The following is a 25,953-nucleotide window of genomic DNA, read 5'->3' on the forward strand; positions in this document are numbered from 1 at the left end:
AATACTACCAAGCATCCCTGCAAAACCATGTTTAGCTTGATACGTGGCATATAACTATTCGACATCACTTTTAGTCGGATGTTTGATTATGTGTCACTTTTGTTTTAGGACTCCAAACACTTGTTCCATATCCTTCCTTGCAGATTCATGTGCTAACTTGAACAATTTTCGTTTTTCATCGGCTGAAAATGAATATGACTTAAAAATTGTAGCATACTCTAGATATATCCTATCACCTAGGTAATACCTATAATTATATTCATTTCCATTCACAACGTATGACATGTATGGTGCTTTATCGTGAAAAATATTGTTACATAACGGAGACGCTTGAAGCACATACAAGTCATTTTTGGACCCCGTCATACCAAAGAATGCATGTCAAAATCATAGGTCATGTGAAACAACTACCTGTAATATAACAGTCGATGCCCCATGATTACCTTGCTAAATTGACCATGCCACACATTGGGATAAATTGCCCGCTCCCAATGTGTATAATCAATACTACCAAGCATCATGTTTAGCTTGATTCGCGACATACAACTGTTCAACATCACTTTTAGTCGGATGTCACAAGTATATGTCACGGTAAAGCTCTATAACATACTCACGGAAAAGATATGTACATTCTCGATCCATCCTTTTAGACATTTTCAAATACTCATATGATGCGTCTGCGACTATGCCATATCCCAATTGTCTAAGTGCGTTCGTACATTTTTGTATTGTAGTAAAACTACGTTTACCTCTACCATCCCATCTTAATTGGAAAAACTCATAATTACGTTACAAATCTCTAGTTATACACAAGAATAAATTTCTACTAATACGAAAATGTTCTTCAAAATTCGATAGATCATATAAATTATTAGGGTCAAAATAATCACATATCAAAAGTTCATTTGTCGCCTCTCGATCCTGGTTGATCCATTTTCCATGCTTCTTCTCGCCGTGTGAACTTTCCCCTCTTTTGCGAACTATGTCTTGTGCCGCAGACAATAGTGTGTGCAATACCAACTTGTCATCAGATGAAGAAGAAACGGAACCGAACAAATTATCCATTTATTTAAAATTGTGTGATTTTTTTGAAAAAATGTGTGTGTTTTGTTGTGAAAAAAGTGTGTAAAATATTTGTATATACATACAGAGAAAGTTAATTAAAATGAATGATTTGTTTTTCCTTATAAATTTTCAACTATCAAATGTCCCCCCCCCCCCCAAAACGGTTAAAATCAATTTCAACCAATGAATGCATCCATCTTCTTCCGTCTCCCCACCCACACCACAATCAGAGCACCGGACCTTGAGGCGGTGTTCATGCATCTTGGTTGTTTCACATCAGCCTTCACGCGTCCTTTTCCTTCCCCATACTGGTTAGCCTTAGATTCTTTTCTTTGTTATCTTTATTTAAAAAATGATATTTATTACGTCATCAACAACAAAGATCAAAAAATTGCAAGCTCTTCCACTGTTGACAAAAGTCATTATCATTATGAAGAGAACGATTGTTTTTGTTAGGTTAACAATTCATTTTCCCTTTTTTGGCCCAAGACATGAACACTTTTATCAAGGCGAAAAGAATTCCACTAACGAAGCACATGCTAACCTTGAAATTATTACTGGAAATCGCAATATAATTTTACTTAAACATAGTCTTATTTATACTAAACTAAAAGACTTTAACTCTAATACAAAGACTTGAAAGAAAGCTAAAAACACTAAAATTTTCTAAAATACCCCTAGATACAAAAACTGTTTTTGAATCATTTGACGAAACCGATTAATCCAACAATCACCTCCTTAATCGGTTTGGTCGTACTGAACTTTCACAGTAGTGATTAATCACCTTCTTTTCGAATTTTCTCAATTCTTGACCTTTTCATGACACCCGACCTTCACATCGGTCACATCCATGGTCTTCTCTCAATCCCTTTGATTGTTGACAACACATGTGACGTATACCATAGTATCTTGTTGGACATGTTCATTACCATCTTGACTTTTCCTGGATCAGTGACCTCTTCCTTGGCCACATCCGAAGCCACCCGATTTGAACTCCAACACCATAATGTTTACACCGTGTAGTTTCTCCAATCTCTTCCTTTGTTTCGACCACCTTTCTTCAAAGAGGCATCTCCACCGACTAAGAAAACAAAGCTACCTGCTTCACTGTTTTTATTTCAATCCGCCAAATAAACTGAATCCAAAGCCACCTACTTTAACAGACCCTTCATGCCTATTTTTCACGCACCTACGTCGGTATCCCCTTATCACAAACAAACCGGTCAAGACCTGCGAAATCCCGACAGCAACACCTTCTGTTGAAAACGTCTCGAAACAAACCATTTTTTATCATAACTAACAATCATGGACCACCTTTGTTCATCATCGGTCACCCCCATTATCTCAAACGATACTCCCCGTCTCCTTCATGACAACCACCGGTTGGAACACTGTCGTCTCCGTAAACAGTCCCAGTTGCGACCCATATTAGCAGCCAAACAAGGTGTTAATATCGACCACCATGTCATCTTAAATCATTCAACATACTTGCTCTTCCGCTATGATGATAGCTCCGCACCCCAAGGGTCCTCCCCTTCGAAAGTTGGCTCTCAAACCATCCCTCTTCAACCTTCGCTATGATACCAAGTGTTAGAAATACCACCTGATATTACCTTGGCTCCTAAGGTATGAATTAAATAAAGAAGAATAAATAACAAGAACAGATGAATTACTTGTTAACCTTGAAATTATTACTGGAAATCTCAATATAATTTTACTTAAACACAATCCTATTTATACTAAACTAAAAGACTTTGACTCTAATACAAAGACTTGGAAAGAAAGCTAAAAACTCAAAACCTTCCTTAAATACCCCTAAATATAAAAATTGTTTTTGAATCATTTGATTAAACTGATTAATCCACCAACACGAGTATATAAAGGTTGCTATTGATGTCTATGAAACAACCATTTTGAATTTGTGATGAACTTATTGCATGCAAGATTCACATATATTACTGGTAATTGAGTATTGGACTAACCCACCTCAAGATGTCTCCATGCTTTGGTGTCATTGAGTGTATCTTGAAAAATGAAATAAGTTTGTGTATCCTTCAACCTAAGATATATGTTGGCTCCTAAGTAGGCTTAGTGTCATGCATTGATGTATTTTAAACATTATCCTGAATAAGACCATTCTAAATGTTACCATCAAATATGACATGAAACTTATAAGGGGCACATGTAGTTAAGATTGATATGATTTCCTCTAATTGTTGGAGTGTAATATCAGTCATACCCCCCAGACCCCTTCACATGATTGACTAATATAAAATGTATGGTCGTACCTAGAAAATATTTATAGTCAATCAAGTCGGTTATGTTATCTGACTTGGCAGATCGAAAACCCAATAATAAACTTAATATAAAAATGATTAAATAAATGTCACATTTAATGATATTAAAAGAAAATGAAATAGGTATCATAATACATTCACCCTAAGAGTTTATGGAAATACTGTGGAGGCAAAACTCATATATAATTAGACACTAATCGTTTAGTGGACACTTATCATGTAACGTCCCACTTTCAAAACCATTCTTTTAATTTAATTAAGGTAAAACTGCATAATTATAAAATTCATGTTAAGAAAACCATTTGTTCCAAATACATTTGTTAAAAATCACCCATTTGCCTTCCCACAATCACTGATGGTACCTGAAAACATAACAATTGGGTAAGCACAAAGCTTAGTGAGATCCCCCAAAATACCACACACTATAAAACATATACAAGCATACATATTGGGCCCACAATCATCAGATTGGATTGCCTCACGTGTGTTGGCCTGCCGCCTCAACCCAACTGTTCCTCCCGAGCCTCCGCGCCTACAGCTTACAGCCGACATGCACCTGGTATCTTGGCCTACAACACATAGCAAGACCACCTAAACCTCACCCGTCACGACATGTCGAAATATAAACAAACAAGAAATCAAGTAGGCACATAAGTACATGCAACTATCAATGTACCTGTCAAACAGTTCATTACCGCCTACTAGGCTCCTCACAACACACTACTTTACTACCATCAAATCTCAAAGGAATGCATAGCGATATCCAACCAGAGGTGAGATAAATACACGAACATATGATCCTACTCTAAAGCCACAACCAAACAAGAAACAGGCAAAAAATCCTAGATCAAGAGTTTTCATTCTATCCTACATGACTACATACAACCCCTAGGGCAACCCACTAGACGATAGCCAATCTACTGTTACTCTAGCCAACATACTACTACTCCTACATCTTAGCAAACAAGGATATATATATATATATATATATATATATATATATATATATATATATATATATATATATAGCATATCACTACAACATAGCAACTTCCTACACATAAGGGTACATAACCAAATCTAGTGGGTCGACATTGGTGCCTTCGACCCACGGGTACAAAGAGGAAAACTCGCCTGAAACGAAGAACCCAAAAACAATGCGACACACTCCCTTTCTACACTGATTGCTCCCACGAACCTACTACAGCAAAACATGATAGAATCTTAATCAACAGCCCCAATCCGTCAAGTTTGACTCAAAGTCAAAATTGTCAAAAGGTCAACGGTCAACTTCTCCTCATGACGTGTCAACCTCCTGGTCACTTCGTGACCAAATTAGGACAGAATAATTGCATGTCTTCAATCGACACAATGTGTGACAACCGTCAATTTTGGTCAATTTAAGTCAACAAGTCAACTCGGTCTACGTAGCTAGTACTTGTATGTTAGGGCTTACTCTATGTTTCCTAATGTACAACTTGCTATTTTAATACAAAGTATCACTCGAAAGTTTCACGTGTTCAAACAGCTAAAACCTAAATAGGTTGAGAAACATAACAAATGAAACTATGTACCCTTTGAGGGTAACTAACACCCATAACACGACGTAATGGAGTTCATAATCTTAAAACTACGGGGCAAAACCATAACACGGACTACAAACACAATCTATCTCTACCTCTCTCTCTCTCTCTCTCTCTCTCTCTCTCTTTCCCAAATCTCTCTCAAATCTCTTTCAACTTTTTCATAAACACCCGTACCATCCCAACACTTCAATTGGTTGAAAACTACTGGAAACGGGAAGAGAAAATGTGAATCAGCACTTTCACTGCCAACCCTCTTAACCTTCGCATCCTCTCGAATGAAAGACTAGATGCGAACCTCGCCTTCGGACCGAACCGGAGAGTTTCACACCTTACCCAGGCACTTTCGCATCTACACATTTATTGCGAGACTCACCTTCATAGCCGAGGACTTTCGCATCCACGCCTCTCGCACCGAACCTCAGACATCTCGCAACGAAGCCTTCTCTCGCAAGGAATCTCTGGCTTTCGCATGCGAACACCACCTTCGCATCTGAAGCCAGCAGCTTCGCACCCTCGCACCCAAATCCGGTTTTTTGGCAGTTTTACATTTTTTGTCAGTTTTAGGAGTTTTTGACGTGGGATTTTCATCCAACTCATATTTTTCACATCATAGAACCCCTAAACTCATATTTTATCCACATCTTGAAGATTTATTAATTATAAATCATTCATTTTCATGAGAAAATATCTATAGTTAAATAGATTTTGTGACATCCCCATTTTCACGGCCAGAAAAGACCAATTTTGTTTATGCTTTATAAAAATCAGAGTACTTCTTTTCATAAAAATGTTGCGGAATTTGTTTCCAGAAAAACATGATAAATACGTTATCAAAACATTTTCGAAGAAACGTATTTTATTTATTTTAAAATGTTCGGGATGTCATCGTCAATACAGAAACATAAGCATAAACAGAACTTACTAGTGATCTACATCTCTTTAATCTCTCAGTGTAATGTGACTTCATGACAACACCTGTGACATAAATAAACTGAGTGGGTCAGGTTGGGAAACCTGGTGAGTACTTAGGGTTTTCAACCTACAATAATGTATTTATTATGTTCAAACAATCAAACAATCAACCCAATTACCCATCCCCATTATCTTCTTTACTCTTAAGCATTTACCCTAAGAATCAACCATTCCTCGTTCATACATTCCTAAGGATCATCATAAGGAATCGGCATGAAGTCCATCGTCGCTGGGGTTTAGGCACTAAGTCTGCATAGTCGCCAGGGTTTTGGCACCAAGTCTGCATGATCACCAGGGTTTAGGCATCAAGTCTGCATGATCGTTAGGGTTTAGAGTACACCGAGTGAACACATCATTCACAACACTTACAGGTTGCGAGCCTGCTAGTGTTCCACTAGACTGTCTAGAATAGTCCGTGGTTGTCATCCATACTCTGCTGAATGACGTGGCCATCGTTTGGGAAAAGGCTTCTCACATCGTTCACCTCTCACCCTCACCTCATGGTCTATAACACCTCTCAACTCATCATCCAACTCATATTCCATCTATTACATCTACCCATGTTTTACCCCACCATTATCGTAGATATAAAATACATATACAACATAGGCAACAAGTATTCAGATAATATGTACACATAGCACTTAATTTATATAAAATACTTCATATCTATGTGTAAGATGAAAATAACTATGCACTCACTTGATACGGTGGTGACTCAGCACTCGGACAACGCTTCGATATTCTCAAAACAATTTTAAAACCTAGTATTAATACCACTAGGTTTAGTCTAACGATAACCGCGACAAATTAATAGTCTGACTATTATTATTATTATATAAGCGTTAAATAACACTCAATATAACTCATAATAATAGCCCAAATAATTATTTTAAGGACCTAATAACATTACTATAATTATTTGAAAGCTATATTAAAAATTGCATAAGCGTAGCTCACTTACAGCGGATTTTAAAGAAAACTGAGCTTTATTTGGAGCAGCGTTTTGAAACTGAAAGACTCTTTTTTTTCTCGAGACTCCAGGAGCCTCGGGGCTTCCTTAGAGTGCTAGGGGATCACATAGGCTTAGGGGAGGGTTAAAACCCTTAGAGAGAGAAAGTTTAGAGAGAAGAAATGAAGAAAGGTGTGAGATTTTCGGAATGGCTCGCATGCTATTTATAGTAAGTTTTTATGACACTCACGTCGTGAGTGTCGTAAGACTCACGTCGTGAATTGGATCTTATCCTCTCGCAGCTTCTAGATGACAGAATGTCATACCGTCATAATTCTCACGTCGTGAATTGGATCTTATCCTCTCGCAGCTTCTAGATTCCGAAATATGACAGAATGTCGTGAACGTCATAAATTTTACGTCGTGAATTAGCTAGTTTAGGGTTTTTTTAATAGCTAAATCTTCGGAATGCCATAACTTTTGCATACGAACTCCGTTTTTGACGTTCTTTATATCCACGCGTAGGTGGAGACGTATTATACAACTTTCATTTAGATCCCTAAGGCTAAAAAGTCTTCTATCTTAAATTCACTATTTACGTCTCCCGGTGCCGTGCCGGTTTTGCCGAAAAATTTCGACGGGCCATAACTTCTTCGTTATAACTCGGATTTCGGTGTTATTTATATGTACGGAACCCCTGAGACATATTATACAACTTGGTTAAGATTATTTACTATAAATAATCTTTTGTCGGAAAGTCGTTTTCGACCCCTATTATCTCTAAATTGACTAGCCCGGATGTACGGGCGTTACAGATTTTATATTACATAAGTGGGTCAAGTGGATCCCTACTTGCCACCTCTATGTCACTTCCCCACTTTCCATTGGTCAAATAACTATTTCTTCACACATACCAACCAATCCAATTGACTTATTATATTCTATTTATATTCCATTTAAAACCCACTTCCAGGAGATTATTTCTTCATCTTTCCACACTTCTGTAACAACCAGAAATTTCAAACAATTTAAAACATTTTAATTCATTCAAAAACCATTAAGTTCATACATTTTTTTTCAAAATAGTTTAAACATCAGAGTATTTCCCCAGAACCATGTCACATAGATCATAAAACATGAGGAGCGGTACGATCACACATTCGCCTTGCCACGATCTCCTGAAGCACCTGAAACAATAAACCACAACTGTAACCGCGGAAGCTTAGTGAGATCCCCCAAAGTACCCATACACACATGAACATACGCATACAACAAAGAACAACATACTATGGGTCCAATCAACCTTCTGGATGGAATACCCCAGGCCCCTCAACCATCGGGTTGGAATTCCAACCTATTATGAGTCCAATCATCCTACCGGGATGGAATACTCTTGGCCCACAACCATCAGGTTAGAATGCCAACTACTATGAGTCCAATCATCCTACCTGGATGATTGGACTCATAGTAGTTGGCATTCCAACCCGATGATCCTACCTGGATGGAATACTCCTAGCCCACAACCATCGGGTTGGAATCCCAACTACTATAGCAAACATGTACACATAACATGTTACTACATAATACTGTATAGAATCAACATACTAGGGCCCTATCATCCTACCGGGATGGAATACCCCGCTGCTACTGCTCAACATACATAACCCGCCGGTAACCTCCTACTAGCATACATATGGCAAGACCAACTACAAGTCTATACTCATAACCACTACCCAACTACCAGGGTGCTGATCCAATAGAACTAGGTATCACTTAACTATCCCTTTCTCTAGGGCTAAGCTAACAAGCATATCCTCATATCAGTATCCTATCTACCAAGATATTAGCAAGCATATCATCACATAACATACCAAACTCTAAACAATGATTCAAAGGGCCGGCCTTGGTGCCTTAGACCCTTGAGTACAGTGAGGATAACTCACCTGAAATGAAGAACTGAACCACGAAAGCATACACCCGAAGCACTGCTCCAAACTCCAACACCAATTGCCATCAATGGACCATTGACATCAATAACCAATTACCATAACACCCTTGAAGGTCAAAGTCAAAGTCCAGGCCAAAGTCAACTTCCTGATTGACTCTACTCGCCGAGTCAACCTTTCGACTTGTTGAGTCCTTATACTCTGAAAATTCTTAGAACACGACTCAACTCGCCGAGTCACCCCAAGACTCGTCGAGTCCAACGGTCTCCGAGTCCCATCCTGCCCAACTCACTGATTCGCCAACCGACTACCTTAATCCAAGGCTTTAACCAAAAGAGGTTGGGGTTATGCGTCCTGACTCGCCGAGTCCAAGGAAATCTTCAACAGACTCGCCGAGTTGTTCTTCCAACTCATCCAGTCCATGCACATGTTCATACAACTCGTCGAGTACACCCATGTGACTCGCCGAGTCTCTCCAGTTCTCAATCCATTCAGAGGCTTTTCGAGCCATGCAGGGGCTCCAAACTATAGATCCACTCTTCTAGGGCATGCCTCTCACGTAAAGTTGCAAACTTTATGTGAAAGCAAAGAGCTATAGGCCCAAATCACTCTAGGCTAAGTTTTAAGACAAGGATGCTTCACCAACAAACCAAGGGCTGATACTTTATGAGGTTCTGGACCAAGAAAAGTCTAGATTTGAAGTAGCAACCTCAGATCTAGACCTCTAACCCGAAATAGATCCTTAACATGCCAAAATGGCCCCAAATCTCATTCAAGAATAGATTTAGATGCAAAAGAGTCAAGGTAACAGCTTGTTACCTCTGAAATGTGTCCAAGATGAAGTAGATTATGGATCTACACCAATCCCTTGATGCTAGCCTCTTGGTCTTCAAGTCCCCTTCTCAAAATTCCTCCTCCAAAGCTCAATTGTCTTTAACAATGGAAGCTCACACGATTTCTAGGGTTTGCTGACTCTCAAGGGCAACAAGGAGGCTGAGGGGAGGACATAAAGTCCTTTATATAGGGTGCAAACCCTATGATTAGGATTTTCTCTTCTCAGCACCAACTCGTCGAGTCCAGCCGCCGACTCGGCGAGTTGGCCACTTAACTCACGACCAAATCCCGCTCCGAATCGACGAGTAGTCGCACCTACTCGTCGAGTAGCTTCCCGAATTTACGCTTTAAGCCCGTCAATCATACTTCTAGAATTTGGGATGTTACACTTCACTCCAAAATCTCACTTTCCTTTCCACAAAAGATCTCTCATCTTCTCTCCATTTCAGCCACATTTTTGGAGGTGTTCTTGGGATATTGTCCTCATTTTGGTAAGTATTTCTTCCAACTTCTAATATTCCTACTTAACTCCATAACAATATTGAATCTTTTACACACATATTCACTCAGTATCGTTCATAGGATCATCAAAATCTCCAAGCATCTTCAAGTGTTCTTGACTTGAAACTCTTCATCCTCAACCTTTCACTCTACAAGAAATCACCTAAGGTGAGTTTATGCACCTACATTTTCGAGTTTTCATTAGGTTTTAGGGGGGGGGGATACAAGTTATATCACTTAAACATAAGCTAAACTTAAAAGTCAACTTTTCATAGAAAAGTTGGGTTCTGTTCACAGACTGTTTTGACCATCTTAAACTTAATATTTTTCAAAACTGTACAATATGCAAATAGTTCAGTTTTATAACTTTCTAAGAACTACTTGCACGTATTCATACGATTTTTCTACAATTTATGGCATTGTTACAAAACTGCCTATCATTTTAGAACATATTTCATACCGGTCTATGAAAACGAACATCTTCTCACTAGTTTGAGACCACTAAAGGCTGTAATACAAATTATGAACAGAGTAGACTCATTTAATAACTCTCAGATTTTATGGATTCAGTTTTCAACTTACGATGATTTTTCTATAACTTTTGTAAAAACATGAACAGAAAAGTTATAACTAGAAAAATGGTTTATATATTTATTTACACTTTGTAACATGTTGAGCAAAGTGTGTAATAATATAAAGTTACATGTTGATTATATTTCATGCTATTTTACTTCAATAAAAAGGTAATAATCATACATATAAGGGTTTTCATCACTACAAAACATTTGCAATAAACTATAATAGGTATAGTTTATGGGTCTCTCATACTACGATCTTACTAAGGAATGTTTTATTCCACTACAAAAGGGTTTTCATTCACAATACACGTAAAATCTTTGAATCAAATTTGTGAGCTAAAGTCTTCACGTATATATCAGTGTATTATAACTAGAGTCTCTTGTAGGGAGAGTGTGATACTTGTGTATAGATCTATACTGGGACTGACAATCTCGCACCTAAGCTGCTTGCAACAGCTAGACCGGCAGGTCTGGGGTGACAAATGTCATAACATTCCGACGCCTGAAGAACGTCGTAACATGCCATCTATGTCGTTAGCATGGTTATAATAACTCACATGTGAAAATAACTATACATATAGTTTACGGGGATTTTTTCATTCAATACGGTTTTATGTAATTTAAAACTGCATATACTATCATAACTATGAAAACTACTTGTACATTCCGATCTTTAGGTCTTAAGACTGCAACTCATATCACAAGGAAAATATTAGATTTTTTTGGAAAAAAAACTACTTTTACAATTAAAGGATTTCAAAACTGCATACAAAAGCTTATGATCTCACAAACTTAATTTTTGAAACTCTTTCAAAATTACTTGTATTCTCAGGTAATCACTAAAATAGTTAATTACTAGCTTTTGAGGATGGGACGTTATGGCGTCAGACAAATCATTTTTTCATTATATTGTAATCGATTTTGAAACATGTAACTCATGAAACAACATAACCTTTTCGATTATATATATATATATATATATATATATATATATATATATATATATATATATATATATATATATGATGGCTGTGTTTGCTTTGATCACTATTATACTCGTTGTTATGATACTATACATGAAGTCATCCATCCCCGAACGTTTCCGCCATCCCAGTTTGGGGTGCGACACAATGTGACAAGCACCATGTCATGTTGTGAGAACTGGCTAAAAAGCAACTTGATGGATTAAGCTCTTAATCCATTAAGCCATGGACTCATCTCCTCCAGAAGGCTTCTTTACACCTTAAAAACCATAAAAATCGATGCTTTAAGGCCTTGCATGCCCAATTCTAGTCTTGAGATCAAATTAGGTTACTTATGAAGAAAAAGGAAGTCAAGGCCTCAAGCAAGAGCTCAAACTTTACCAAACTACAGATCTAGCTCAACTAACAACCAAGGGACACTAAGGACCTATAAAGTTGCCAACTTTATGGAATCCCAACACTCTAACTCATCTATCGATGGACAATAAAGCATAAAACTCTAGATCTAGCAAGAAGAAACCATAAAGCATGAAGCTTGAATACTCACAAAGGTCTAGAGAAGTTTCTAGGAGATTCTAATCAGCCTTGCAAGCTGAAATTATTCTCCAAATATGATCCCTTCACCTTCAAGTCTCCAATACACTGCCAAATGCTCAAGAACTCATAGATGGAGCTTGGGTTTCGTTTGGAATGAGTGGAGGCTGAAGAAAATACCATAGGTCATGAGATAACATCCTTAAATATAGGGAGAACCCTAAAATTTTTGGGCTTGGGTTGCAACCATCCTCACGACTGACTATCCTCTTGTGCCGTCGTGAGAAGCCCTTAAGGATACGCATCTTCATTTTAACTTGTCACATTATGAAACCTGGTTTTACCCAACAATCAAGCTTTTGATTCCTTTATGCCCTAAACCTAATCCATTCTGGAAATTGGGTGTTACAATTCTCCCTTACTTAAATTAGATTTCATCCTCGAAATTAGTTCTCGCTTCCACTCTCGAAGTAACCCCTTGTGGGTCCTTCAAACCCGACTCCTTCCACACAGGATGATATCACTTGAATACCAACATATGAAAACATCGCCAGCAATGGCTCCAACCCAGGCTCATAAGCCAAACCAAGCAGAGACTCCAATATTTAAATCATTTCTATTTCAACCTCTTTTAAACATCCGACCATCTCTTCGATAATTCTGCCAACCCAAAAATTTCATGATACCATCTGACCTAAAGTAACCGTCTTCATACAACCTCCTTAAAAGATGATGGAAAGAAATCACTTCCTTATCTGAAACCTATAAATCCCAAAGTCTTACACAACCTTCAAGTGGACAGATCCACCCCATTTGTTACCCATGCTGACCAATACTCGTAGACCTAACCCAAGCAACACATCCTAATCTTGCGTTGCCTATCTAAAAGCCTAAGAAGGAAACCACCACTCATGTCATAGCCGACAACCTCACATACCAATGCACCAGCGAGCAATTCTAACAAAAACCCAACAGACAAAGCTAAACCAACCATCACATCAACTAAGTTCATCGAAAATCCATAGATTTGAATGGCCCGAGACCTTTTCAGTCATACGTCATCCTACTAAACAATAAAACATGAAACTCTTGACCGACCATTGTCATGTTAACCCCACATATAAATGCACCAACACAAAGAAAACCAAGCGATTACATACTAAACTAGACCATGCTCCTACTCGGCTCTAACAACCCTGCTATGCTATCCATTAATAACACCCGGTCTTACACCCGACCTGCTAACCACTAACAACACTCAAGCTTACCCCCAATCCGCTAACCAATAACAACACTTGGGCTTATCCACAATCCACTAACCAATAACGTCACTTGGGCTTACCCCCGATCCCCTAATCAATAACAACACTTGGGGTTACCCTCGATACGCTAACCAATAACAACACTTGCAGCCTAACATAAGCACACCTGAATCTATAAGACTTAACTAATCCTACCAAGCCTTTTGGCTATGACTCGGACTTCCATGTCCCACTCAAAAAAGAACAGACACGGAAGCCCTCCTCATAACCCTCAACTTGGGTTCCTAACACCCTCGATCCCTAAAGAACAAAATAGCCTACGAATTACTAAAACAATCAAAACTAAGACAAATTGGAAGGGAATTAAATAGTTGGCGACGACCCAACGCGTAAATCAGGAAATTGAACAATTATGCGGAAGCCTTAAACTGGAGAAATCTAGCTAATAACTGAACGTTGGCATACGGTCTTCCTACTACGAGGTTTCCACTTTCCCCTACTTGGAATCTACTCGACTCTAACAGCTCCAAATCCCAGGCCAACTTGAACTCCACTATGTGATCCCACCCCAGACATCCAGATACATAATAGGAACTGAACCCTCCAACAATATTCAAGAGCTCTAACATACATGCACAAACTCCAATGACAACAATCAATTCAATCATAGATAAAAAGATCAAAATAAAACCATAACTAATTTAAGACGATTTCATTCAACCGATCGTCTAAGATTACAACTGAACTTCGAAACATAAACAGAAAATACAGATGAATATTACCACTGCGGTAAACAACTAAATCGAAGGACAAATAACTCAAACCTCGACCCCCAAAACTCCTGCTGACCCATGACGTCCATCGGGTAACTGCTAATCTAGAGGTGTAGGGTCCAACACTCAGTTGAAAATAAGAAAGGGACAATGAGCTATGATGTAACCCTCCTGGCTGCAATGGAAACAAACCCGTATACTCCGCCGGCAATCCCTACCAAAATGTCCTCGCCACGCCTGCGGCATATAAAAGATCAACACCTTCCATTGTGAAATTTCCCCCGCTTGAGAAACTCAAAACTCTTCCTCTCAACTGGTCCCGAACTCAAGTTGGAAGACTTGAACCACTTGGTCGCTGACTGATACTGCCTTGAAGCTGTCCTCTCCTCCTTCCTCTAGATGTCTAACTAAATCTCCCTTCTCCTTGCGCTCGACTACAACTTGGTTAAGGTCTGATATGGATGAGTTGATACAAACTCTCAAGTATTCATTTTAATCATACTCAAATATCAGGTCATTTTTACCTGCTCTGAAGTGACATACTCTGGGAAGAAGAGGGCTCTCTCTGAGAATACCTTGGTGATCCTCGTCACTGACTCAGTCGTCTGTTTCAGTGCAAATTTTACTTTCTAGTCCACGAGATACGAACACGTATAGAAGCATCCCTCCACGTCAGATATCCATCTTAAAGAGATAACAGGGTCCTTGTCGCCCCTGAACTCCGGAGGCTTCATATTACTAAACTCTTGATACTGCATTGACTCGTCTCTCTGAAGTCCTACAACGGCGATGGCTGCGGCAGCAGTGCTTGCATGACAATGACATTGCGCCGATCAAACTCCTCGATCAACGCGGTCTTAACCGACCTAAACAGCTCCGAAATCACCTTCCTGATTTCCACGGCCACTTCAGAAACAATGATCCCACGGATCTCCGAACCGGTACCGTTAGTGCTGCCAAGTCCCGATCCTGAACCTCTGATTGGCAACATACTGAAATATACAACAAACAAAGGTCAAACATCAAAACACAATGCTCAACACATCGTACCTCCTTTCTATTTGTTCTTTAGTAGCCTCGTGATTCCTTCTGACTCTGATACGGATGTAACATCTCAAAATTTTCAGACAAGAATTTCATATTTAATTCGTTTCAAAACATCCAGTAATCATGTCAAAAAAAAAACAAAAGTGTACCATAGTGAAATAATATCAGAGTACAAATCTCAAAATCACATAATGCGGAAAAACATGGGCGGATGCGGTGCGATCAAGTCGGGACCTTCCTTTTTGAGCTGGAAGTACCTAAAACATAAACTAAAAACTTTAAGCATAAAGCTTAGTGATCTCCCCAATATACCACATACCATACATACATTACAGTCAAAACATAACTTGGTCTATTTCACCCCCTTCGATACCTTTCAACCGATATTGGGTTTATTTTACCCCCTTCAGTATCTTTCAATAGGTACTAGGTCTATTTTACCTCCTCCAGTATCTTTCAATCGCTATTGCGTCTAGTTCACCTCTACAACTAAGCATACAATCATATTAGCAAAACTCACTAAGACAACAAGCATACACAAACATAACATGGAATTGTCATGAAGAAAACTGTCATCCTACTAACATAATCTAGTGGACCAACATTGGTGCCTTCGATCCATTAGTACAGTGGAGGAAGCCCACCTTAATCCATAGAAAAGATAGCTGAACAGATCCCAGCTCCAACTGCTAACTCTACAAGTCACCTATACATCAACCAATGACCTAGTCTCAAATTACCTGTAACGACCCAAAATACGACCCAAAAATTTTTGTTTAAATAATACTAAAGTTATCAACCATTTATAATATATCATGAAATCGTACGTCATAAATCCCAAAAAGTTATAATATATGTGTCATAACAAAAGAACTATATCAACATAACATAGTATCTGAAATAAACTCCCAGGACAAAAGCTAAAACCGTGGTGTGTGCAATGCCATCATCCAGAGCTCTTCCTTTTGCTTGCGGAAGTACCTGAAACCAAAACTGAAACTGTAAGCACAAAGCTTAGTGAGCTCCCCCAAACTACCACATACCATACAATAACATATAAAGCACATATTGGGCCTTGACCACTGCATCAGACCGAAGTCCGGAAACTAACCAGGGCCTTGCCCTCTGCATCGGACCGAAGCCCGAAAACTGCATCGGACCGAAGTCTGGAACTTACTGAGACCTTTTCCCCTGCATCGGACCAAAGTCCGGAACTAACTGCATCAGACCGAAGTCCGAAACTGACTGGGACCTTGTCCCCTGCATCGGACCGAAGTCCGGAACTGACTGAACATAGCATAGTATAAACACATATCAACTAGCATAAACACGTATACTCCATACTTCATTGGACTGAAGTACGAAACACATAACACAAAGACATGCTTGAATCACAAAGACATCAAGCAATCTAACTACTGCATCAGACCGAGGTTCGGAACTACTGCTAACTAAATGGGCCGGAATTGTGGCCATAGACCCGTTCCTACTGGGAGGAAACTCACTTCGTAGTGCTGGCTGCTGGGATGCTAACTCTAAAAGTGGCTGACTGCTGCTCCAGAACTATCCGGCTACAAATCCCAAAAACACTAGATCAGTTACTTGTAACTGCTCTCAGGGTAAAATGACTATTTTACCCCTAGTCAAAGACAACTCCTTGGTCAAAGTCAACTCCCAGCTGACCGGACTCGCTGAGTCAGGGCGGAGACTCGCCGATTCCCTTCTTTACTAACTCTGACTTTAACTTACTGAGTCCCTTTCCCACTCACTGACTCACGCTGAACTCACAAGTCGAAGAAAAACGGGGACTCGCGACTCGGCTCGTCGAGTCCGAAGAACAACTCGCCGAGTCCTGTCGCACAGATTCCATACAATCGAATTCTAAACCATTCCAGAGCATCTAACTTGTAGATCTGAGCCCCTGGATTCATCTGAACACGTAAAGTTGCTAACTTTACGTGTAACTAAGAAGGAATGAAGCTATTTCACTCAAACACTACTTTTCTCAGGAAAAATCATCCGACTTGCCTAGTTGTTCAAACAACTCGTCGAGTCTAAGGAAATCTTCATCGGACTCGCAGAGTTTCTCATCCAACTCGTCGAGTCCACGACTATCTTCATATGACTCGCCGAGTACATTCAGTCCCTTTTCCATATAGACCTGATTTGAGCCATGCAGCAGCTCCAAACCATTTTCCATACAGACCTGATTTGAGCCATGCAGCGGCTCCAAATCACAGATCCAAGCTTCTAGGGCATGCTTATCACATAAAGTTGCAAAATTTACGTGCATGCATGGATTTAAAGGCTTCAAATGTCAAAACTAAGCTCTTAATGGGGTTGTAAGCTCAAGAGGGACCTCAATCACGATTATGACTGAAACTTTACACTTCTAGAATGCAATAAGGGTCCAAATCTGAAGTTTCCATCAAAAACAGAGTCCATCTCTCAAGTTTGAATCTTAAGAGGCTCCAAAGAAGGCATAACAATCATTTTAATGGAGGAATACACAAGATCATAACTTCATTACCTGAATGAGAACAGATGAAAGCTAACTCATGGACCTCCATTCTCTCCTATAGACCTTCTTTCCTTCTTTCTCTTCCCAAAGCTTCCAAGCTAGCACAAACACATTCAAACTCAAAAATGGGGATAGGGTTTATAGGGGAAATGTTCTGAGAGTGATAGAGGTGAGGTTGGGGCATATAAGTGTGTTTAAATAGGGTGCAACCCCTTAAAATTAGGGCTTCATCCAGACAGGCGGACTCGCCGAGTCCCAGCGTATGGACTCATCGAGTAGCCAGCTTAAATCGTGTGATCATCCCATCTTTACTCGACGAGTCGGGCTACAGACTCATCGGGTACCCCTTAAGAAAAGAAAATACTTCATTTAAATCACATACCAAATGGGGCGTTACAACTCTCCCCTACTTATCTTAGACTTCGTCCTCGAAGTCTATTGCTGCTGCTGTATCTGAAAATAACTCTGGATAATGCTCCCTCATCTCCCCCTTGGACTCCCACGTCCACTCTGAACCCCTTCGGTGCTACCACTGCACCTTCACCAACTGAACCACCTTGTTCCTCAAGGTCTTCGTCTTTCGATCTAAGATCGCAACTGGTCTCTCGATATAATTTAGGCTGCTATCAACCTGAATGTCCTCCAAGGGTACAACTACTGACTCGTCCACCAAACACTTTCTCAATTGGGAGACATGGAAAGTGTTGTGGATTTGGCTAAGCTCTGCCGGAAGATCCAACCGATAAGCCACCCGACCCACCCGGGCCAACACCCTAAAAGGACCAATGAACCTGGGGCCCAGCTTGCCCCTCTTCTGAAACATGATAACACCCTTCCAGGGTGATACCTTCTGGAGTACCATATCACCCACCTGAAACTCCAGGTCCGAATGCCTCCTGTCGGTGTAACTCTTCTGCCTACTCTGTGCAGTTTGCAGTCTACTACGAACCTGCTGAATCAACTCTGTGGTCTTGAGCACCACCTCGGTCCTCCTGATGACTCGCTGACCGACCTCGCCCCAAAAAATCGGGGTCTTGCACTTCCTTTCGTAGATCATCTCGAAAGGAGGACAGTTAATGCTAGAGTGGTAACTGTTTTTATACGAAAATTCCCCTAGGAAGCTCCGAATCTATGATGGAGACCTCAGGACCTCCCACTGCATCATGGCCTCGATGTTGGCCGGATCCACTAGAATACCCTTTTGGTTGACAAGCTGACCGAGGAACTGCACCTCGCACAACCCGAACTCACACTTGGAGAACTTCGCAAAAAGTCTCTCCCTCCTCAGCGTCTCCAATACTTCTCTCAAGTGCTCCTCGTGCTGCTCCTGAGTCTTGGAGTAAACCAAGATGTCATCAATGAACACTATCACAGACCAATCCAACATCGGCCTGCATACGCAATTCATGAGATCCATGAATGTGGCTGGAGCATTGGTGAGCCCAAAAGACATCACTACGAACTCATAATGACCATAACGGGTCCTAAAAGCTGTCTTCTGAACATCCTCACCCCTGACCCACATCAGATGATAACTGGAGCGCAGATTAACCTTGGAAAACCAAGATGCTCCCTGAAGCTGATCGAACAAGTCATCTATCCTCGAGAGTGGATAACGGTTCTTCACCGTTACCTTGTTCAAATCTCGGTAATCTATGCACATACGGTGCGACCCATCCTTCTTCTTCACGAACAAGATCGAGGCTCCCCATGGTGAACTACTCGGTCCGATGAAACCCTTGTCTAACAGCTCTTGCAGCTGCATAGAAAACACCTACATCTCCGGAGGAGCCAACCGATACGGTGCCTTGGCTATCGGAGCCGCACCAGGAACCAGGTCTATCCTGAACTCAACCTGTCTCTCCGAAGGTATACCAGGAAGATCCTCCGGGAATACATCCGGGTATTCTCGCACTACCGGTACATCGTCGACTATCGCCTTGCCCTTCTCCCAAGCATCCAAAATGTAGGCGACGAACCCTGCGCAACCCTGCTGGAAGTAGCGCCTCGCTCTCACTGCAAAACAAAGAATCGGTCTGCACTGTGGCCTCTCGCTTTAAATCACTAACTCTCCCCCGCTGGGAGTGCGAACCCTCACTAGCTGTAACTCGCAATCAATCACCGTTCCATTGGGTGTAACGACCCGTCTCTGGTATGCTGCTTCCATGTTTTTTTCTTTAGAAGTTTTCAAGAGGGACTCGGCGAGTCTATAGCCCGACTCGTCGAGTAGGGATGGGATTTCGAGCACGTGTTAGTCGGCGACTCGGCGAGTCCATATTCGGGACTCGGCGAGTCTGCCTGCCAGGAAGAAACCCTAAATCCCCTGGTTTGCTCACAATTTAAGCAATGTTATGTGCCCCAAACTTGCCTCCTTCACCCTCAGAGAGCCTGTGAGAAAACCCTTAACCATTCCTTGATTGATTAAAGTGTTTTGTGTGAATCCTTGAAGGTTTGAAGAAGAGAAAGAAGAAAGGACCAAAGGGAAGAGGTGTAGAGCAAAGATCCAAGGTCAAAATCAGAGTTCATTGAGGTATTTCTCGGATTCCTTCTGTTTTATGCTTTAAACCTCCATTAGAACACTTCTAGGGCTAGTTTGATGTATTTTCCAAACCTTATAGTTGTATGGATGCCTTAATAGGTCGAGACATCCCTAGATATGTTCATTTAGGAGTTGTAGAGCCCGGATCTATTGCCTTTTTGAAGATGCTTTGCATGAGAACCCTAGATCTAACCTTTATTATGCTTTTTGAGCCTTATAATCTTCATGGATGCTTATGGGCACGTAAAGATAGAATCTTTACGTGCTAATCGAGCTAAGGGAGCCCAGATCTACAAGTTTTATACGCTGGATTCAAGCATAATCGAGTTTAGAGTAGCTGCATGCAAGCGACTCGGCGAGTCGGAAGAACGACTCGGAGAGTCGAGTCGCGGGTCCCCGATTTTTCCCTTTTGAGTGATGCCGAGTGGGGACTAGTGAGTAGTAGAGTGGACTCAATGAGTTGGAGGTCAGACTCAGTAATGGAGGGACTCGACGAGTTGTTCATACAACTCGGCGAGTCCAAGGCAATCTTCTTAGCTCGAAGAACCACTCGTCGAGTTGTTCATACGACTCGGTGAGTCGGATGCAGATTGCCTGAGTTTTAGAATCAAAAGGGAACTCGTCGAGTTGATGCCATACTCGACAAGTAGCCACGAGTAGGGTTGAGAAGTGAGAATAGAGACTTGGCGAGTTGGCGGCCCAACTCGGCGAGTCAGGTCAACCGTAGGTTGACTTTGACCGGGAGAGTTGACTTTGTCCAGGGGTAAAAGAGTTATTTTACCCCAATGCAGTGATTAGTATTTAATTGAGTGTGTTTATGGAATTGTAGCCGGGGAGATACCGGAGCAGCAGCAGATAGCTTCCAGAGCCATACACACAGCAGCCAATTCACGAGGTGAGTTTCCTTCCCAGTAGGAACGAGTCTACGGCCACAATGCCGGCCCGTTTAGTTAGCAGTAGTTCCGGATTTCAGTCCGATGCGGTAGTTAGAGTGCTTGATGTCTTTGTGATTCAAGCATGTTTTGTGTTATGTGTTCCGGACTTCGGTCCGATGCAGTATATGTGTTATGTTAGCAAATACGTGTTTATGTTATGCTATGTTCAGACAGTTCCGGACTTCGGTCCGATGCAGTTAGTTCCGGACTCCGGTCCGATGCAGGGGACAAGGTCCCAGTCAGTTCCGGAATTCGGTCCGATGCAGCTAGTTCCGAACTTCGGTCCGATGCAGTCAGTTCCGGACTTCGGTCCGATGCAGCTAGTTCCGGACTTCGGTCCGATACAGTGGGCAAGGCCCAGTATGTGCTTTATTTATTATTGTGTGGTATGTGGTAGTTTGGGGGGGAGCTCACTAAGCTTCGTGCTTACGGTTTCAGTTTTTGGTTTCAGGTACTTCCGCAAGTAAAGGGAAGAGCTCGGGATGATGGCATCGCACACACCACAGATTCAGTTTTTGTACTGGGAGTTGATACAGTTTTCTTAGATTTGTTTTGATACAGTTGTGACACAGTTTTCTCACAGTATTTTAGTATGTTTTGAGATACGTAGCGTATGGTTTTATCATATGATACTCAGTTTTATGACTCTTGGTTATATTAAAAATGAAATTTTCGGGTCGTATTTTTGGGTTGTTTCAAGTTGGTATCAGAGCGTTGGTTTGAGGGATTCGGATACACTTCTGGGTGTATCTGAACTCAAACTAAGGGAAAGATAAAAAGATTTTTAAAAGGAAAATGTTTTCGAAAGAATTTTGAAAAGCACTTAGAAAGAAAAGAATTTTTAAACGAGATAAGGGTGTGGTGCATGCGATCAGCCGAGCTGAAGTAAGTACTCCCAAATTACCCATACAAGTTTATTAGTTCAGTTTCAGTTTTAGTTCCAGTTTCGGTTTCAGTTTCAGTAGAACAGCATGCTAGTATAGGACTAAGGATCTAGGAGGATGCCTTACGTGCCTGCTATATGTGTTTCAGCTTTATGAGAATTGCATGCTAGTATTGAGTAGACAGTAGTAGGATAGCCTGTTTAGGTTATGCCTGATAGTATGATTTTAGCATTGTATGCTAATACAGTTTTCTCGTTATGAGGATAGAATTGCTTGAGTAGTTTCTTGTGTCCGAATGCTACTTGCTTTGTGCTTTGTGAGACTCCGAGTGATGGGAGTTAGCCATTAGGTGAATACGTCACATCACATGTGATCAGGGTTGAATAATATCAGAGTGTTGGATTTGACCCTATTGCGCAGCTCTTGTTTGGGTCCAACCGTTGTAGGTACGAGCCTTTTACTCGAAGGATTATCTGAGCCTCATCACATGTGATGGTATTCAGGTGATGGATAATTAGCATTATAAGGAGGCCTTCAGCAGCTGAGGACTGGTTTGAGGGGAGTCCGAGATTTGCCTAGGGCAAGCCTAGGATGAGAGTAGCAGAGATCAGTAGTAGTAGTAGTAGTAGTAGTAGTAGTGACTTGGTGGAGTCAAGGCAGTTCTTGAGTCTTGAGGAAAGTATGGATATATGTGGAAGGTAGTATGGGCCCATACTACTGAAAGCAGAGGATCCGTACTCGAATCAAGGAAGGTTGAGGCAAGACCAGGAAGCTAGTAGTAGTATCAATGATCCCTTGAGATATTTCAGTTTTCTGATGTTGCCTTGATGTGTTTCAGAATGGTGGTTTTGCGTCCGAGGCTAGCAGACGGCAGTACCGGTGCCGAGGAGGGATCAGGATCAGGCTCGGGGGCCGAGCGTATGGATGAGCAGACCAGAGAGTTTCTTTCTTCAGAGATTACTCGTCTCATACTAGAGCAGACTCCTGTGATCTTCGGTTCGATCAAGGAGGGTATCCTAGAGTTGATGGATAGAGATTGGGCACCTTCCGTGCCGAGGTGGCGGCCATGATGGGGTCGCGCACACTTACGTTCAGGGAGTTCAGGGCATGTGGAGCTCCAGATTACCACGGGGCGCGGGACCCCATAGCGAGTACTATATGGTTAGCGGATGTGGCCAACGCTTTCCGCACGAGCAGGTGTCCCGAGGGGGACAAGGTTAGATTGGCGTCCTGTCTTCTGAAGGACAGGGCACGGGATTGGTGGGAAGAGGTCGGACATACCATTGGAGATGATGCAACGCTAGATGCCATGACTTGGGCTGATTTCTCTACCAGGTTCAGGGTGGAGTTTGCACCAGTTATTGAGGTGCAGCAGTTTGCTATAGAGTTTCAGGACCTCACCCAGACTACAGAGACCGTGGCGGAGATCACCGCCAAGTTCAGGGAGAGGGCTCTTCTCGTTCCTCAGTATGCAGTCGATGAGGAGATGAAGAAGGCCCGTTATCATGAGATGTTGCGGAGCGATATCCGCCAGTTTGTGAGCCGGTCCAGCTGTAAAACGCTGGATGACATGATCGCTAGGGCTCGGGAGAGGGAGATTGACCTTGAGATGGAGAAGAAGAGGAAACCGGAGGCGGTTTCGGGTACAGGTAGTTTGGGCAAAAAGCCCAAGGTTTCAGATCACAAATCCAGGAGTCAGCAGAGCCACGGTCGATGTGGCAAGTGTGGGAGATTGCACGATGGGGTGTGCAAGGAAGGGAGTTCCGGCTGCTACAAGTGCGGTCGGACTGGGCATTTGAGCAGGGATTGTACGGCCCCTGCTACCGCCATTGCAACATCAGATCTGATTTGCTTTCAGTGTAATCAGAGGGGACATAAAAAGTCCTAGTGTCCGAGTTTAGCTGCAGCAGGGAAGGTGGCTGCACCTGCCCCTGCTACTTTGAGGATTACAGATGGCCGGAAGGGCCGAGCCGAGGCGCCAATGGCGAAGAGTAGAGCTTTTCAGATGACAGCAGAGGAGGCACGAGCAACTCCTGATGTGGTGACGGGTATGTATCTTCCTTTCATCTCTATATTATTATTGATTGATTATTGCTTATGATTATATGTTTTGTATAGGGTCGTTCTCTGTGAACGGCATTTCTGCTACAGTATTATTTGATTCGGGGGCTACCCGATCGTTTGTATCGCTAGCGCTTAGCAAGAGATTTAGTAGAGCTCCAGGGGAGTTGGATTGTCCACTAGAGGTCGAGATAGCAGATGACAGGACCGTGAGGGTCGCCAGAGTGCATAGAGGATGTTCTCTTAAGTTGTTCGACGAGCAGTTTTCGGTGGACTTGGTCCCTATTCCCCTGCGAGGGAATAAGGTCATAGTAGGCATGGATTGGTTGAGTCCCAATGGGGCGGTGATTGATTGTGAGCTGCAGCTAGTGAGAGTTCGCACTCCCAGTGGGGGAGAGTTAGTGATTCAGGGCGAGAGGCCACAACGCGAACCAGCTTTTTGTTCAGCCGCGAGAGCGAGGCGCTATTTTCAGCAGGGTTGCGCCGGATATGTAGCTTATGTTTTGGATGCCCGGGAGAAGGGTAAGGTGGCAGTAGATGATGTTCCGGTAGTGCGAGACTACCCTGATGTATTCCCAGAGGATTTGCCTGGGATACCTCCAGAGACCTCCAGAGAGACAGGTGGAGTTCGGGATTGATCTGATTCCAGGTGCGGCGCCGATAGCTAAGGCACCGTATTGGTTAGCTCCCCCTGAGATGCAGGAGTTGTCTACGCAGTTGCAGGAACTGCTAGACAAAGGTTTCATCAGACCGAGTAGTTCTCCTTGGGGAGCTCCGATTTTGTTTGTGAAGAAAAAGGATGGGTCGCACCGTATGTGTATAGATTACCGGGAGTTGAATAAGTTAACGGTGAAGAACCGTTATCCACTTCCGAGGATAGATGATTTGTTTGACCAGCTTCAGGGAGCGTCTTGGTTTTCCAAGATCGATTTACGTTCCGGGTATCATCAGATGCGAGTCAGAGATGAGGATGTGCAGAAGACTGCTTTCAGGACCAGGTATGGTCATTATGAGTTTGTGGTGATGCCATTTGGGCTCACCAATGCTTCAACCGCGTTCATGGACCTCATGAACCGTGTGTGCAGGCCGATGCTGGATCGGTCTGTGATGGTATTCATAGATGATATCTTGGTATATTCCAAGACGCAGGAGCAGCATGAGGAGCACCTGAGAGAGGTGCTAGAAGTTCTGAGGAAGGAGAGACTTTTCGCAAAGTTCTCCAAGTGCGAGTTCTGGTTGCACGAGGTGCAGTTCCTTGGACACCTCGTCAACCAGAGAGGCATTTTAGTAGATCCGACCAAGATAGAGGCCGTGATGCAGTGGGAGGTCCCGAAGTCTCCATCCGAGATTCGGAGCTTCTTAGGGTTGGCAGGGTATTACCGGAGATTCATTCAGGATTTCTCCAAGATAGCAGTGCCAATCACTCGTCTGACCAAGAAGTCGGTGGTGTTTCGTTGGGGGCCTGAGCATCAGGCAACATTTAAGACCCTCAGGCGGAGGTTGTGCGAGGCTCCGATACTTACCCTGCCAGAGGGAGTAGAGGATTTTGTAGTCTACTGTGATGCCTCAATCACAGGTATGGGAGCAGTATTGATGCAGCGAGGCCATGTGATAGCTTACGCCTCGAGACAGTTGAAGCCTCACGAGGCTAACTATCCTACCCATGATTTAGAGCTGGGGGCG

This window comes from Lactuca serriola, chromosome 9 (genome assembly GCF_051521515.1).
Source record: "Lactuca serriola cultivar US96UC23 chromosome 9, Lser_US96UC23_V15, whole genome shotgun sequence".
Taxonomy (NCBI): Eukaryota; Viridiplantae; Streptophyta; class Magnoliopsida; order Asterales; family Asteraceae; genus Lactuca; species Lactuca serriola.